Below are 19,294 nucleotides of genomic sequence, written 5' to 3' on the forward strand. Positions count from 1 at the left end.
CACCCCTCCCCACCCCGCCTCCAAGTGCCTTGAGACCCTAATGGGTATGTAGTGCGCTTTATAAGTGTCTTGATTGGTTGACTGTGACGCATTACCCTATTTCTTCCTTGCACAGGGCATGCTGGTGGTGATACACAGTGCATTGTGTTCCTATCGCACTGTACGAAATTACAGAGTGACGCATTGCTGTATTCCTTCCTTGAACAGGGCATGCTGGTAGAGAACCGAGTTGCAATATCTTGTGTTGACTCAGTGCATGATCTTGACGCTATGCATTGCATTGTTTCACTGTGGCATTGTACAGGAACCCATTATTAAGTAGTGCAGTATTCCTTGTATTTTGCAACGTGTGTGAACCTAGTGATACGACGTACCTAACCTGTTGAGAACAGTTAAAAGTCAGTGTAACTGTTGATTAGAAGCGGTGGTTGGGGATCAGGACCACCCAACCCACTTGAAACTATATTACTCAGTGTAAATATGTGGGAGTTTTATTGTGTGGTCATTTCGTATATCTTTTTATATAAAGTATACTCGTTTTATACAAACTCGTGTGGAGCCCATTTGTGGTGACATCATTGGGATTGCTGTGGGCGTGGTGCACATACTGATTACTCGTGCCTTGGAGATAAGCCTGGCTGCTGGTGTCAAGCTACTAAGGTTGTGCGCAGGGCTGTCTTGGATGGTGTCCTTTCTTGGCCTAACGTGGGAGTGGGTGGGTCCTGGTCGCATGCTTGACAACAACAGTGCACGAGGGAATGCTGTCTACTAACAGCATTCATAATAGTTTGAGTGGTTATGTAAAGTAGGAGAAGATATAAAACTGTGAGGTGTTGTTTCGTCTGCTGGTGATTGCTCAGTAGAGCTGTATCAGTAGTTGAAGTGATTCACAAATTGTTGACCCAAAGGAATTTGCAATAAACATTGGCACCTAGAAATAACACTGAGTACGTCAGCAAATGGTGAATGGCCATGATGACTTTACAGCAGATTTAAACTCCGAAATGTATCTACAGTGGTTCACAAGTGACTCCACAAGGGAAAAAGCCCACAGGGAAATTATGCTTTTTGAAGGATCACAAGTCTAGGAATGGGGAGAATAGCCAGGAGACCACAGAGATCAAACCTATGGTTGGGTATTACAAAATTGGAATGCAAGGCCACATCAAGAACGACTGCCCATACATAACTTCAACACCACAGGTGTCTAACTTACTTTTCTGTCTGAATTCCATTTGCCATAGTGGTTGCACAGTAGTGTTAGTATCTGTTGATGATTGGAAACATGCCACAGGCATCTAAACTCAATTCTACCCAACAGCCACAATTCTCGGGAACATGTCAAGTGGATGACACTGCATCAGCTGGAATGCTCATGTAAAGATTATGAAGTCTGACTCCATTATAAGTAGGCCAAGGCTGCCATTGAGACAGATGGCATCTGTCCTTATCTTTCCAAGAACCTGCAAAAGTGTCAAGTCACTCAGATACAGACATCAACAAGACACCTGATGCAACATCAATCTGGAACAAGTGCTGAGCTATCTTAATTGCAAGGTTAAGCAAGAACAATAGCAAAAACAGTGTAGTCTGAAATGTACTATTTTTACCTTATTTGTTTAAAAGATTATGTTCTAGACTAGATTGGTCAGAGCTGGACTGGGAACCAAAACTGGCCATGGCAAAGTGCTCGGGGGTTGTGGGTGCTGCCGGGCTCTTTGCAAGGGCCAATTTTCGGCCGATTTTGTGACAGGGCCGATTTTGCAGCTATGCTGCAAAAACGGCACAGTAACAAAAATGGCCCTCAAGGGCCCCAAACCGGCCCCCCACCGGGGAGGCACACCGGGGGATTGCCCGGTGCTCCAAATAGCCTTAGGAATGTCTGCAGGGCCGGACTGGCCGTAGCGGGCACCGGGCAATCCCCCGGTGCGCCGCACAGGTGGGGGGAGCCAGTTTGGGGCCCCTGGGGGCCGTTTTTGTTACAGGGCCATTGTTGCAGCATAGCAGGGTCCTCGTGGTGTGAATGTTTTGCCTAATATTGGTTGAATGATAGGGAACGAGAGGCAGATAGCTTCTAAAGACAGTGTGAGCATCAAAAGTACGCTGGTTGAATGATAAGGAATGAGAGGTAGATAGCTTTCTAGCTTGTTGAAGCATCATAAAGATTACGACGGGGGAACAATCTTTTGTTTAACTGAGTAACAGGGTCACCTGTTGAAATAAACGTTTTTTAGTTAAATTGTAGAACGAAAAATGGCCTCTCAGATTTCTGTACAGGTAGGTCAGACACCTGAGAGACCTCTGTTGGACTAATCAACAATCTAATTATGGGTTGCTTATTGGATAACGACCTTATATGTTAGGTATAGTGGAGGCTGTGATAGCGAGAGCAATTGCCAACTACAGAGTAACCTTGAGAGCAGATGACATTCCTCAGAGAACGTTTCCACCCTGAGACACTGGGGAGTCTGGGGTAGGTGTAGGTAAGCCTGATGTGCCTGTGCTGCAGTCTAAGCTACCCACCTCTCCGGAGAGGGCAGAACTAACAGCAGTGGATCAGTTATTAAACCTGGGAAGCGTGCCAGAATTTCAAAAGCTGCTGGAGGCTGTAAATCGTACGAACGCTAAGTTTGCCAAAGCTCAGTCAGAGTGTCACACTCTGGAAGAGCTGTACCAGAACGTCCAAAGGCAGAACGTTGGCCACTACTGTAAGCCCTTGAATCTGGAACCTAGAATCAGAAGAAAGTTGGTAGTCCCTAAGCAGCAATGCAAGCAGTGAATTACCCCAGGTCATTTTAACTCATGATCTAAGGCACAGATTTGCACTTCCTAGGATACACGTGTGCTATAACTTTGAAATGTTCCTCCTACTATTGTGATGAGACTATCAATAGCAGTTACAATGGGTAACAAAACACACAGTACCCCAGCATCATGTTTTTGGAAGACCCATTTCATATTAGAGTTACAAAACCTGTGCGTTTAACCTTTCTGGAATTTGATATAACAACCTACAAAGTTATCACATGAAGGTGCTTAGCTCAGGTTTGGCTAAAGGAACTATTGTTCTAGTTTTTCCAATTAGCCTCTAATAACGACACACACTGTCCCTTGAGATTTGTGCCTTCTGTTGGGTTATGTTTCTGTATATAATAAATTACAAGAATGCACCTCTTTCTCTAGAAAAGATATGATCATTTACTGCTCTATAATGCAAGATGAACAGCACCAGTTCCTTGAGACATCTGAAGCCCAGGTACAGTTATGGCCTCATTTATGAAGTATTGGCTGAGGGCAGCTCCCCAAGTCTTATTGCTTCGCTGCCCTACTCCAATGTTAAAGGGCAGGAAAGCACCATATTTTTTTAAAAATACAGCGAATTCATATCCTTTCCCCTGGACACAATTTACTGCGTACCATCAAGTAGGCATCCATGGCAGCTACCATGAAGGAAAACTGGTGGGCAGTGCAAGGGCGGCACGGGGAGAAAAATAGGAAAAAATAATAAACTTACCTGCCCGCCACCGCTTCTGTGGACTTCTGCTCCTCAGTTACTGCTGACTTCCAGCAGCCAATGCACAGGCTCCCAGGCACCCCATGGGCAATCCAGATGCTGATCTCATGCTGATAATGGCATTACCAGAGTGTGAGCAGCACCAGGATTGGTCTGCGAGGCCTGGTTTGGGGCTCAGGAAGGGTCAGGGAGCCTATGGCTGTTCTTCACCCAGCTGTGCATCAAAGCTTGGGTTGGAAAGATGTAAGTGTGCATGTCAGTTTGGCTATCCTAAGACGGCTGGTCAAATCGACATGCGCACTTAGAGTGCCCACCACTCCTCCCTGGTTAAAAATGCTGTTCATCAGGATGGCCCCGCCCTAGGCTCGCCTCAGCTAGGAAAAATAAAATGATAATAACCTTCTTTTATTATCACTTTATTTTTCCTGTTTGCACTGCTGAAAGAGCTGCGGGGCGACGCCTTTTCACCTTAACGGAGGAGCCGCTGCTGGTGCAAGGCTGCCTCCATTGCGGGCAGAATTGTTTTTGCGCAGGAAGGGGCACTTTCCTGCAATAAAACAATCCCAAGTGAAGTTTTCTTTCTACCGCACACATGAAAAGAGAAAAAAAAACAAGAACTAAAAATATATCTTCTTCCTAAGTCTGTTCAGGGGAGGCGTAAGGTTTTGCCGCTGCCCCAGGTTTACGTGATTAAGCAAATCTGGGGCAGCGTTAAAATCCATGGGTGCTGTGTGGGAAAACTCACCTCAACATACCATGGAATGCCTCCTTGACCCAGAATAAGGAAAGGCAGCGACTTGCGCTGCTTTACCGGCTTTCCCTCACCTGTTAGTAATTCACTTTGATAACTTTATTTCGGTCAAAGACCATAAAAGTGCAATAAAATATATACAAGCACAGTATTAAAATATAAATACATTGAGTTAAAAAGTTATTAAACAATAGATATCAAAGGAGTAGTTAAAAATGAAAGCAATGGTCGCTTAGTCCTTATGGATTATTGCGGATCTTCTCCCCCACATACCGACAAGAAACCGGGAAACAGCAAAGACAATGGGAGGGGTACTGTCATAGGTTAAGTGTCACGAAAACCTAAACAATAGTCTCTCTGGGTCATCATTAGAAAGGTATAGGAAAGACTTGGAGGTAGCAATGCTTGTTTCTTTGCTTCTACCGACAGTGGTAATGATTCTTTGAAGAAACGCTCAATTGTTTGGCCCAATGCTTGTTGTTTTCTCCAAGAGACATGAATATTCATTACAACTCACGTTGGACAGGTGCGCTCAACCGGCGCTGCCGGGCACGTGAAACACAGCCTATAAAAGGCTCACCGGCTCTCTGGGAGACGCTTCGCTTCGCAGCTTACGCGTCGCTTCGAGAGTCTCCAGGGTTCCGATTCCAGCACCCCGGCCCCGCCCTTGGTCCTGACACGGCAGCTGCACCTACCGGATTCAGTAGGAGAGCAGCATTCACGGGACTCCTCTTCTGTTTCCAGCTATCGGCAGAGACGAGTTCTCAGACTTCAGTTTTCTGCATCGGAGCAACTTGGCAGTCGGACTTCCTGTTTTCTCCCCCGGCTTCAGAACTAGAGTTTCCGGTTCATTGAAGGAGATCAGTAAGACTTTTCTGTTGTTGTTGGTATAGAAACAAGCCTTGGCAATACCAAATCGAACCTTGTTAAACTTTGTGTTCAGTTGTTTTAAAAGGAAACAAACCTTGGCAATTCCAAACCGAACCTTGTAGAGTTTGTAGAAGGACCTTGGCCAAGTTAGATTTGTGGATGTAACCATTTTGTGGATGTAACCTTGATTCCAATATTTATCTGTTGTAGTGATTTAAACTGCAATAGTTTGTGATTGAGAAGTAGGTTCTTTTGGGGCTTGTGTTCTTTCTTGTTCTCTTATTTTCACAGAACCCCCATTATAAAGCCTCACATAAAAAAGTGCAAGGTAAGAATAGGACGCTGCATGTAAAGAGTTCTTTCAGTTCTTACTAACCAGTTACTTGAATAAGTTCACTGTCATATTCGTATATTTCATGTTTAAGAAAACAAAACTGACTTGACATATTTATTTTCAAAGGAGGTTAAAAGACTTCAACGAAGTTTAAAGTACACTATAGATCTTGCACATGAAGTACAGGAATGGGCTTTTGAGACAGTCGGTATGTATGTATGTAAGCATTAATTTAGCATTGTTATTGGGACATTAGGAATGATGTTCATTAATAATTGATCTTTAAACGTAGTTAACAATCAGAGTCAACGTCACTGAAGAACAAAAGCCCAGAGTGCTTCAAAGTGATAGACAGTCATCTCAAGAAGAGATCCTGTGTTTGTTTCTCTCTCTCTCACTTTCCGTCCCCCATTCCACTTCCCTTTTCCGTCCCCCACTTCCCTGTCCCTCTGGGGGTCAGCACTTGTGACCAGTGTTGAATTCCTGGTCACATTTGTTGGTTCCTAGAGGTGTTGGGATTAGTCATCTCCAAGACGGAAAGAACCTGGGCTCTTGAGGTGGCACGACTGACAGAAAGCGACGCAAAAACAACGGCCTTTATTTCCTCTTGTTTTTGACTAATCCTAATCCCATGGAGGACATGGATGTTGCCCAGTTAGCAGAGTTAGTGCGCAAAATGAATGATGAAATACAGGATTTACGTCTAGAAAATCAATCCCTTAGACAGGAGCTAGATCACACCAGGGATGAGTTAGAAAACACTAGAGAAGGCTTCACCTCTTGGAGAGACAATGGGGAGTTGAAGAAACCGATTCTGTCCCCACCTAAATTTGGAGTTCCGTTACAAAGTCAAACTCAGGGCCCAGCCTTTGGTCAAGCTCAGCCTGCTCAAATCACTGTTGTCTCTCCACGACCAGTTCCCTTAGCCAATCCAGAACGCTTCTCAGGAGATAGTGCTCACTTTATTACTTTCATGAGTCAATGTCAACTACATTTCTTATGTAAACCTCACATATTCACTACTGACACCACTAAGGTAGCCTTTATAATCTCATACTTAGGAGGAGTAGCGGCTAATTGGGCCATGCCCCTGGTGAACAAGAATGATCCTCTTCTACACAACTTAACTCATTTCAAAACTGCAATGTCTAGTTTGTTTGCGAAACATGTGTTTCTCCAAGCATCTGACAATGAGCTACTAAATCTGCGTCAGGGCTCTCGAGATTTGATTTCTTATGTGACCACCTTTAATCGCCTGTTAGCTGAAACACAGTGGCCAGAAGATAAAAGAATATCCTTATTTTACCGAGGGCTTAGAGAAGAGTTAAAAGATTCATTAGCACACATTGTGAACCTACCTGATGATTTTACCGAATTTCAGGACCTTGTAGTTAAGTTAGACCATAGATTAGGAGAAAGAAGGACTGAAAGACCAAAGTCAGATTTTAGGACCTTACATTTTAAAACTGAAAATAAGATTCCTGAGGATAAGAATGCCCAGGTAGAGCCAATGCAGATAGGAGGGATTAAAGGGCCTCTATCACAAGATGAAAAAGATAGAAGAAGGAAAGCTAATTTGTGCCTATACTGTGGGAAGGCAGGACATTTTGCCAAAGAGTGTCCTATCCGGCCAGCTAAGAAGAGACTATTGGCCACAGTACAGGATCAGGAATCGGAAAACTAGTGGTCTCGAGGGAAGAAGAGATTGATCCCTCGAGAAGAGACACGTTTGAGATCTCACGTTATGTAACCAGTATTGCAAATCATGTACCTCGTCATTTCACCATACGAGTGACTTTAATTCTAGCCAATCAACAAAAGCATAGCATTCCTGTACTTATTGATTCTGGAGCTACCGGAAACTTTTTTGATTTAGGATTTGCTAAGAAATTAAACCTAGATAAGATCCCCAAGAAAGAACCAGAACCCGTGCGAGCGGTAGAAGGTTCGGCACTTTCATCTGGTTTAATTAGGTTTCACACTCCTCCACTGCTTCTTCTATCCAGTAATGGACATACAGAACTAACAGTCTTTGATCTCATTGACACTCCGGCTTTCGGGGTAATCTTAGGCATTCCTTGGCTGGAACTTCACAATCCAAAGATTGATTGGGTTAAGCGTACTGTAACATTAGACTCCTCTCACTGTAAAGCTCATTGTTATCAGGAGTGTAGAGATCCTAGATTACCCCTTACTTGTGCTGCTACCCAACCTGATCCAATTGAATTACCAGCTGAATTCCAAGATTTCTCGGATGTTTTTGATCCTGTGAAGGCGACCAAGTTACCCCCTCATAGGGTATACGACTGCAGAATAGATTTAATTCCTGGAGCAGTGTTACCCTGTAGTCGTATTTACGCACTCACGGAACCCGAAAACCAGTATCTGCGAACTTATTTAGATGAGTTACTGGAACTAGGTTTTATTCGACACTCTACCTCTCCAGTCTCATCTCCGTTATTTTTTGTAGCAAAAAAGACAGGCGATTTGAGGGCCTGCATAGACTATCGCGCAGTGAATAAGGCTACAATAAAAAACCGATATCCATTACCACTGATTCCTGTACTGTTAAATCAGGTTAAAGGGTCAACCATTTACACAAAGCTGGATCTTCGTGGGGCTTACCACTTGATCCGAGTCAAAGAAGGAGACGAATGGAAGATGGCCTTCCGCACCAAATTTGGACTTTTCGAATATACAGTGATGCCCTTCGGGCTTTGCAACGCTCCGGCAGCCTTTCAATATTTCATTAATGAGGTATTGCATGAGCTGTTGGACGTATGCGTCATTGTATATATCGATGACATTCTGATTTTTTCCAAAACTCCTGAGGATCATGTGTTACATGTTAGGTCGGTCTTGCAAAAACTACGGGATAACTCCTTGTTTGTCAAACTTGAAAAGTGTGTGTTTAACACGTCAACGGTCGAATTTTTAGGCTACTGGTTGTCACCAGAAGGAATAGTCATGGACCCCAAAAAGGTAAAAGCTATCCTAGATTGGCCAACTCCCACATCGGTCAAAGAGGTTCAAAGAATTTTGGGGTTCGCAAATTTCTACAGGAAGTTCATTTCAAAATTCTCGGAAATTGTAGTGCCAATCACCAGTCTTTTACAGAAAGGGAAAACATTTCAATGGAATTTAGAAGCAGAACAAGCTTTCAACATTCTAAAAAAGGCTTTCACTTCTGCTCCCATTTTGACTCACCCTGATCCTGACAGACCATTTTTTGTTGAAGCCGACGCTTCACAAACCGCTGTTGGGGGAGTTCTATTGCAAAAAGATGCTAACTCAGGAAATTACCACCCTATCGCCTTTTTCTCTAGAAAATTATTACCAGCAGAACAAAACTACACGATTGCCGAGCGCGAACTTCTGGCAATTAAGGCTGTCTTTCAGGAATGGAGACACCATCTCCTGGGAGCCAAACATACAATAACCATATTCTCTGACCATAAGAACTTACAATTCTATTCCACTGTGAAGGCTTTCACTCCACGCCAAATGAGATGGTTACAATTCTTTAGCGAGTTTGATTTCGTTATCACTCATAGACCTGGAACTAAACAATTACTGTCTGATACCCTTTCACGTTTGGTTTGTGATAAAAATTGTGAGATAGGAAAAGGACAACAGAGTATAATACCTATAGAGAAAATCTGTGCCGAAATCACACAGTTAGATTTTTTATCAATACTTAAGGACCAGACCAAAGACCTGAACCAAAATGATTGGCTTTCACAAGAGCAAACTTCAGTATCAGATGGTATATTCTATCTAAAAAACAGAATATTCCTTCCAAAGAAAGACTTACGAGAACTAGTGATTAAGTGGAATCATGATTTAGCTATAGTAGCTCATCCTGGAGTTAACAAAACTACAGAGTTGTGTCAAAGGTATTTCTGGTGGAAAGGAATGAAGTCGGACATTCAGCAATATGTCCAGGCTTGTCCAGTCTGTGCCCGACAAAAAACTTCACACTCCTTACCAGCAGGCTTATTACAACCAATGGAGGTACCCCCAACACCTTGGCATACAATCAGTCTAGATTTCGTAACAGATTTACCAAGATCATCACGGATGACTACTATTCTGGTAGTTGTAGACTTACTATCAAAAATGGGGCATTTCGTTCCATTACCTAAACTCCCTTCAGCAGTCGAATTCAGTAATGTGTTTCTAACTAATATTGTTAAACTGCATGGTTTACCACAGAAAATCATCTCAGACAGGGGTCCGCAATTCTTATCAAAATTCTGGAAACAACTGAGTACACATTTAGGAATTGATGTAGCGTTATCATCAGCTTTTCATCCTCAGACGGATGGTCAGACTGAAAAAGTAAATCAATACTTAGAACAAAGTCTGCGTTGTTTAACTACCACTTTGTCCACAGAATGGATAGACGCCCTGCCATTAGCAGAATTCACTTACAACAACACAATACACTCTGCTCTTGGCTGTTCACCATTCTATTTCCTCACAGGCCAACATCCCAGAACACTACCGGTTATACTCCCTGAGAAGGGAACTGTTATGCCAGCAGTCTCAGACAGATTAACCAGTTTACATAAGTTTCAAGAGAATGAGAAACAAGTGTTGATGAAACAAAAAGGAAAGATGAAACTTTATGCTGACAGACACAGAACACCAGCGCCAGTTTATAAACCAGGAGATCAGGTTTGGCTTTCGACCAAAAATATACAAATCGAGGGACCAAAGAAACTAAAACCGAGATTCATCGGTCCATTTCTCATTGAGAAAATTGTAAACCCAGTCTCTGTGAAATTACATCTTCCCCAAGATTACAAGATCCACCCGGTATTCCACGTGTCCCTGATTAAACCTGTACATCCTGACACTCGTCCCGATTCTCCGCCCCCACCAATTGTTGTAGGAGATCATATGGAGTATGAGGTCAAGAAAATATTGGATTCAAAAAGGTTGAGGGGGCATTTGTATTACCTGATTGATTGGAAAGGTTATGATAGTTCTGAGAGATCTTGGGAACCAGAGAATAATGTCCACGCCCCCCGTTTAATTCGCTCTTTCCATGCATCGAATCCCAATAAACCAAGACCCCTAAGAAGACCTTTGGGGGGGGAACTGTCACGAAAACCTAAACAATAGTCTCTCTGGGTCATCATTAGAAAGGTATAGGAAAGACTTGGAGGTAGTAATGCTTGTTTCTTTGCTTCTACCGACACTGGTAATGATTCTTTAAAGAAACGCTCAATCGTTTGGCCCAATGCTTGTTGTTTTCTCCAAGAGACATGAATATTCATTAGAACTCACGTTGGACAGGTGCGCTCAACCGGCGCTGCCGCGCACGTGAAACACAGCCTATAAAAGGCTCACCGGCTCTCTGGGAGACGCTTCGCTTCGCAGCTTACGCGTCGCTTCGAGAGTCTCCAGGGTTCCGATTCCAGCACCCCGGCCCCGCCCTTGGTCCTGACACGGCAGCTGCACCTACCGGATTCAATAGGAGAGCAGCATTCACGGGACTCCTCTTCTGTTTCCAGCTATCGGCAGAGACGAGTTCTCAGACTTCAGTTTTCTGCATCGGAGCAACTTGGCAGTCGGACTTCCTGTTTTCTCCCCCGGCTTCAGAACTAGAGTTTCCGGTTCATTGAAGGAGATCAGTAAGACTTTTCTGTTGTTGTTGGTATAGAAACAAGCCTTGGCAATACCAAATCGAACCTTGTTAAACTTTGTGTTCAGTTGTTTTAAAAGGAAACAAACCTTGGCAATTCCAAACCGAACCTTGTAGAGTTTGCAGAAGGACCTTGGCCAAGTTAGATTTGTGTATGTAACCATTTTGTGGATGAAACCTTGATTCCAATATTTATCTGTTGTAGTGATTTAAACTGCAATAGTTTGTGATTGAGAAGTAGGTTCTTTTGGGGCTTGTGTTCTTTCTTGTTCTCTTATTTTCACAGAACCCCCATTATAAAGCCTCACATAAAAAAGTGCAAGGTAAGAATAGGACGCTGCATGTAAAGAGTTCTTTCAGTTCTTACTAACCAGTTACTTGAATAAGTTCACTGTCATATTCGTATATTTCATGTTTAAGAAAACAAAACTGACTTGACATATTTATTTTCAAAGGAGGTTAAAAGACTTCAACGAAGTTTAAAGTACACTATAGATCTTGCACATGAAGTACAGGAATGGGCTTTTGAGACAGTCGGTATGTATGTATGTAAGCATTAATTTAGCATTGTTATTGGGACATTAGGAATGATGTTCATTAATAATTGATCTTTAAACGTAGTTAACAATCAGAGTCAACGTCACCGAAGAACAAAAGCCCAGAGTGCTTCAAAGGGAGAGACAGTCATCTCAAGAAGAGATCCTGTGTTTGTTTCTCTCTCTCTCACTTTCCGTCCCCCATTCCACTTCCCTTTTCCGTCCCCCACTTCCCTGACCCTGTTGGGGGTCAGCACTTGTGACCAGTGTTGAATTCCTGGTCACATTTGTTGGTTCCTAGAGGTGTTGGGATTAGTCATCTCCAAGACGGAAAGAACCTGGGCTCTTGAGGTGGCACGCCTGATATTAAGACTCTACAGGCAAGAGCACAGTGCCTAAAGCCCAAGTTTTTGCAAAGTGGGATGATCCAGCACTTCCGAATTTCACCATATGCTGGGCAGAAAAAGAGGATATGTATAATGTCTTCCCTGGCATGATTGCAGGCAGGGCAGTTAACCTTCGTCGCTTTTGCCCATCTTGAAGTGAATTCCCCGACTGGTAGAGAGCCGTGTCTCAGTTGAATGTATAGCTTTCTTGCCAGTGGAGGTTGCACCTAGTCCAGGAACGCCTCCATCCTGAATTCAACTTTGGTTGTGAGGAACTCATTGGACAGTCTGCCCAGGGAATTTGAGCAATGTAGCAATTTGAGGTTGTGCGCTTTTACAGCTGCCACCAGGACAGTCCTTTGGATCCTCAAACAGCTATCCTCCGGTGTATCCCAAAGTTGGGGAAGGCCGATTTGATAAAAAAGAGACTTAACATGTGCCAGCTATGGTATGTTCTTGGTCTTTAACTGTCCCCAAATGGTTTTGAATTCTGCTCTAAACGGTTCCAGCTCCGGGACAGACCAGAGCCTTCTCCAATAAAGCAGAGGTCGGGCTGCCGCCAGCTCAGTAATAGGTTCCAGGCCCAGGTCCAAGCGTAATGGGAGCAGAGGCATACTTTGCGGGAGATCAAACAAATGCCGCATGAAGGAATGTTCCACTTTCGTTAGGTTACATGTGTTGGTGTGTCCCCAGAGTTCAGCAGCATATAAGGCTGCAGACCTGACCTGTGTTTTATATATCTCTAGGGCAGGGGTAACCGGTTTAAAGGATAAGGCGCTGCAAAATCTGCCTATGCCACCCATTATCTGTGCAAGTCTAAGGGAGGATTTAGAGACTTGCTGGTCCCATGTGAATTGTTCTGTCAGAGTCACTCCCAAGTATGTGAAGGTCTTGACTCTCTCAAGGGGGGTTCCGTTCAATGTGGGGTTGGGGCGGGTGTGCCTCGGGGGGTTGAAGATCATAAACTTGGTTTTCTCCAAGTTGATCTCCAAACCCCGCGAGGCGCAAAAAGAAACAAACCCATCCAAAACCCGCTGAATGCCCGATGATGTCCGCGACAACAGCAAAGTGTCGTCCGCAAACATCAGAGCGGGCACCCTGCCAGTGACCAGGCGTGGTGCATCATTGTCCTTGACACAATTAAGTCTGTCTATCAGGCCATTGACATATAAGCTAAAGAGGGTAGGGGCTAGTACGCAGCCCTGGCGTACTCCTCGTGTGACAGGGAAACGATCAGATAATTCCCCATTCTCCCCACATCTCACCTGGGCATAATTCCCAGTGTGGAGCCGGGTTATGGAGTCTAGTAAGTAAGGAGGGAGACCAAGTTCCTCCAGCACCGTCCAGAGCCTCTCCCTCGGGACCAGATCGAATACGGCCCGCAGGTCCACAAAAACAAGGTAGAGGCTGCCACCCTCTACTCTTGCAGTTTTCCAGTATAGGACCTGGAGTCGAAAGATCTGGTCATAGTAATGATTGAGAGGCTTGCACCGCCGAAGAATCACAGAAAGTGATGCTCCGGCAGCACCAGCCTCCCATAAATAATCACCTTTGAGTCTACAACATGAGTGAAAACAGAAGTTCAGTTCAGGCTGAGCTGTTCATTATGGAATATGACACTTGCAAATTTGGCCAAAGAAACCGTCCTTCAAATTTTCATTGTATTTCTGACAGTCGTCATGCACACTTGTAATACGTAGAGCAAAGCATGCTGATTTTACTATATGATTGATAGGTATTTCTGCTGTTATGATTTGTGAAGATGTGTGCATTTATGTGTGGCGCCAGTATGAGGAATTTTATTTTATTTATTTAAGGAGTTTTATTTAGCTTTGTTTGACGGAACCGGGGTATCGGAGCGCTTTACAACAGTTTTTCGCAAGAGTCATATAATAGAGCAGTGTTATACATATTGGAAAGCTCCTTCAATTCATTACACAAAAAATAATTTTTATGTCAAACGTTTTGTGAAATCCTTTCTCAATAGTTTTAAAGTCTGTTTTTATGTCATCAACATTTTTTTCCACCCTCTACAGCATGAGGCTTCAGCCACTGACTACCTTTACTGTGAGAGACGGCATTCTTCTCTTTCACAAGGAGCAGATCTGTACACAACGTAGGTCCATTGAATGCCATGGGACTACTGTGTGTGCTTTTTTTTACCCCATTTTATTCTTTTAGTCAGTTTGTTTTTATTTTGATGAGGCCCCTGCAGCTCCTCCATCAAGTGCGTTTTGCAAAAAACATGATAAAACAAGCGTTGGCAGCCAATGCCAGTGCAGTTGGCATTGCCAATGCTTGTTAAAATGTACTAGTGCACGATGGATCCAGAGTCTGCACATCTTGCCCGTCATTATTATCTTCGGTTTTGGTGGTGAGGCTAGTTCACAAAATGAAGCAAGAAAAGTACAAATAAAAAGTGTTCAATTAAAACGCATGGTTTAAAGGCAAATCTATCAGTCGTTAGCAGTAAAGTGCAAAAATGCATTATTTTTGCTAAATATTTTTCAAACACTGTAAGTCTCTTGCACTTTCGGGTTTTATGGCACTGTTTTACTGCACTTTAAGTGTTATTGTTTCAAGTAGCGTCATCTACGCGCTGTAGGGTATTCAGAACTTAAGAGCAGAGCTAGCATTACATACCATGTGAGGTTTAAAGCAGTTGACAGCACTCTTCATAAAGCACTGCACTGCAGCACTGGTGGTTTCCTCTCTTGCTGTGCTCTGGTTTTCTGCTTTATGCACGTTGTTTGTTCAGTTCCCTGATAAAAGATTGACAAAACAAGTTTCACCATTAAGACCTCAGAATCAGGAATGCTCCCAGGTTCCTTCTTTGCTAAAGGTAAATATGATCAACTAGTCAATACATAAAGGTGTGATGGTCACCGAAAAGACCTGGCCCATGTTCTAGTGACACGCAATGCATGTCCTATGAATTATTTAAAACTCAACTTTTCAAAGAAGCTTACCTGTAACAGAAGTAATCCTCTCCCCTCCTCCCCCCACCTACAGCGCATTGCGACCCTTACGGGTGAGTAGTTTGCTCTACAAATCCCTGATTGATTGATTGATGTATATCTTGCCTGCGCATCACGTTTCTATTCCAGTCAATGTATTTCCGCTGGCAGAAATGGAATTGTGTTTGTGATGAGCAGCGTGTAAGGAATGCATACAATTGCATCGGAAAAGCCCTAGTTGCACTTTCTCTTTTAGCACAGGAGATCTTGTGGTGCCTTTCCCCCACTTTCCCCTACATTTACTTCCACTCTCTCCCCTTTACCGCACCATCTACACACCCACTGCCCTTCTCTCCTCAGCTGCTTTGTTCATCTGTAAATCCACTCTTGTCAGCCCCACTCCTTATCTCACTGCCTATTTCTTTTCTTCCACCTTACTCCGTTTTTTAGGTCACAGCAATCTGGTTTACTAAAGACATCTTGGGGACTTTCAGAAAGTTGACCTGGAAATGTATTTCGCGATTGGCTGTGTGGTTTGTAACTCACATTTTCTGTCATTCTATTTAATTGTTTTAGGCGTTGCCTAAATGGTGTGTACTGTATTCTTCCACAAACACGATTTCTGTAAACAGACTCTTAAGGCCTCATTAATGAGGTTTTGCCATAGGGCATTACCACAAGCCTTCCTGCTGTGCTGCCATACGGCAAAACAAAAGGGCAGGAATGCGCCGTATCTATGAGATTCCTGTCCTTTTCCCCTGTGCCTGCGCACAATAGGCTGCTTTACGCCTATGCAAGCTCCTTTGCACCAAGGCGTGGTGATTGCGTTGAGGGGATGATTGTTTTTGTGCAGGAAGGGAAACCTTACGGCACAAAAACATCCACAAGAGGCTTTTTCCTTTTTTTATGTGTACATAGAAAGAGGAAAAACGAGGAGAAATAACGCTATTTCTCCTCATTGTGCCTCCCTTACGCCTCCCCTGGTGAGGTGTACGTCTTTGGGGCTGCCTCAGATTTAAGATTTTTTGTAAATCTGGGGCAGTGTCAAAATGCCATGGATGTGTCTGGGAACGCCCCCAGCAACACCCCTGAAACGCCCCTTTAGCGCAGAAAACTGCATGAAAGGGGACAGTATTTACGTGGCAGCATTAAGACAAAAAAAAGTGGCTAAGTGCTGCCCCGTAAATATGAATATGGAGCAGGCTCCTGCACCACACACAACAGCACAAAAAGTGGCATTCCGATGGCGGAAGGGTCCTCATAAACGAGGCCTTAAGTCTTGTTCTCATCTTGTCACATTCGCTGTTCATTCAAAGGCAGAGGTCAAATGTCAAGCTGTGTCTTCCAGGTTTATTTTGCCTTCCGTTGACTGGGTTCATAGGAAAGAGGAATGCAGATTATGCTTCCCATGGAGCCGCTCGTGCCCCTCCTAAGCACGATTTACGAGGCTGTAACATAACCCTTTTTGTGTGTATTTTCCCCTCATGCCTGTTGATTCAGGCTGACTGTTCCTAACTACTGGACTTCACTTTACCAGGAGAACGAAGCAAACCTCCATGCATAGATCGGACGGGTTTTAGAGTCAGTGATTCTGTATCTCCAGCGCTTTCACCAAAAGGATGGTCGACCTTCTTTGCACTGCCTGCTGGACTAACACTGTCTTTAATACATCTGAGGGATGGTTACATTTAAATTCATCGATTTGATACATTGTTTCTCGTCCGTTTAGCTCCTTACATCTTAAAACTAATGGTTAATAGATTGCAGAAACGTATAAACCGACCGGCACACCACATCGGAACATTTGAATATGCATTTTTCTTTTAGATTTGTAGCAACATAAAGTCATGTAGGGTCGCTGCGAGCTGTCTTTTGGCGTGGGCACAGTTTTTCTTGCAATTTATTCGCATGTTCAGTATTTTGTCAGAATGGACAGACACGGGCCGTAGAGGTGATCTAAATCTGAGTTACCCTATGTTGGTCTTCAGTCTCTACAGAATACATGAGTGTGGTGCTCCATTTGCTCTGTCTTCGGATCACCTTTCACGGTATTGGATGAAAGGAGTGACACCTCCTGAACTGGAATGAGAAAGGAGGAATAAGGCAGGATTGAGACTCATACAAACATGCAGAGTTTTAGAAATCAAATCATGTTTTTTGGGGAGTTTTATATAAGCGAACTTGACTTCAAGGTATCAGGTAACATGAGCGCCAGTTGCCTTACACAAGGACACATTTATTTTTGTTAGGAACGGGGAGATTAATTGATTTGCCCAGAATCACAGACTCTTGAGCGTCATTGCTAAGACTGAAACCTGGATCCCCAGATTTGAGATTGAGGGTACTAGCCGTTAGGCCACACCCTATCCCCATTTGCTTACTACAAACAGAGATTACCCCACTTGTCGAAGTAGTGTGGACATTGATAGTACAACCCTCCAACCCCAAACACATATTTAGGCCTGAAGGCCCCCTATCCATAACTTCATGTACATTGAAACTTTTCTCTTTTCAGGTTCCTTCTACCATGCAGCTGCGCCTTTAAGACTGGTGTGTAATATTTTAATAATGCACTTTATTCTATTGATTTTTATTTCTACTGCACAACCTATGTTCTTAGCACTGAGGGACATAGATGACTTTTAAGACACACTAATTGGCGACCAATGGGCGTAGCGTCCATTTGGTAGCCAAAACATTGATATCTTTAATTTTACGAGATGTGTCTGCGATATCTCGAAGCCTCACTCATTTATTGAGTTAGATTTTGTTTGTTCTAATGATGCCATGAGTATGTCATTAGTAAGACCCACAACCATATCCATTTGATTAGCGGACTTTGATGTTATGTGTTGATAATGTCATTTAGTTTATTTGCAGTTGCATTTGGATGCTATTATAGCCTTAGATGCCACCGTATCAGGCTTTACCGGCATTAAAGGTCCGCTCCAGTGTTAAAGCATCTCTGATATTTGGAACTAGAAACGATAACGTTTTACTCTAAGCTCATTAGAACAGTAAAACTTGGTGAGTTAAAAATACTAAATAGTGATTTGTGCTGTGATATCTTCTAGAGATTGAGGTATGAAGTAAATTCATGCTGTTAAACCGTAGGTGCTGCGGTGTGAATTATAACCACATCACCTGACAAGATTTGAGGAATTCAAGATACTCGTTTGTAACAGTAGACTTTTCAATTGATGATACGCCTATAGAGATTTTAATGGTGAGCATTTTTTTCTTGTTTTGTTAATATGGGGATATAGGATTTTGTAACACAATATACTGTAGAAGGCTTTGACCACTGTTTTAGCTTTATTGGATTAGACCCTTAAAATACACCCCTCATCACTCTCAGCCACTGCTGTCCACCATTTCTCTTCACTGTATTCGTTCTTCTCCTGTGATTCTCTTTGTTGTTATTTTATTTTCTCGTGATTTGTTTTGAATTTTTTTCTTCTCACTTTGTGATCTTTGACACATTACAATCTGATATACTCTTTTGTTATATCTTGGTCTTTCAGGCCATAGATTATTGCCCTGGGTACTTGCACTTTATGTACATATAATTAAACGATCTCGGAATTAGGAATGTAATATTTAAGCTCCAAAGTGAGGACTCAATTAATTTAGCATGTCAACATGATTGTTATGTCTAACCTTTGTTAAAAATAACTTATTTCTGCAAATATCTTTTCAGCCCAGAAGAAGCGGCCACATGTCCGCAAAACACATGTTAGGTGCTGCCATGTGAGTTTTAACCACATCGCCTGACCAGCTTTGAGGAATTAAAGATACTCCTTTGTAACAGTAAACTTTTAATTGATGATACGGCTGTAGAGATTTTCATGCCCTGAAGAAGGGGACACAAGTTCACGAAATACATGTTGGCGGCTTCAGTGTCTGTATGGTTTCAATGCTTATGTTTATAGTATGTACTTTTTGGTGACTTACATTTTTAGGGCTCGCCCCTATTCCATTCCGTAAGGAATAGGAATAGGGGCGAGCCCTAATGCCGCTAACCCAAAGTCTCTCCCAAAGTAAGAGGATTTTCGACAGTCCACGAGAAACAAGCCTCTCGTGCACGAGCTCGCATTCCATCATCAAAGGCAGCCCAGCCAGCCCAGCCTCCCTCACACAAGCTTCTCCGAGCCTTATGGTCGGTCGAGTTGCCCACCCCCTCCCTCTCCAGCGCCTGCCTTCCGTGACTCGCATTCGATCATCAGAGGCAGCCCAGCCCAGCAGGCAGCCCACCCCCCTCCCTCTCCATATGGGCAGCCCACCCCCTCCCTC

Source organism: Lissotriton vulgaris, chromosome 2_1 (genome assembly GCF_964263255.1).
Source record: "Lissotriton vulgaris chromosome 2_1, aLisVul1.2, whole genome shotgun sequence".
Taxonomy (NCBI): Eukaryota; Metazoa; Chordata; class Amphibia; order Caudata; family Salamandridae; genus Lissotriton; species Lissotriton vulgaris.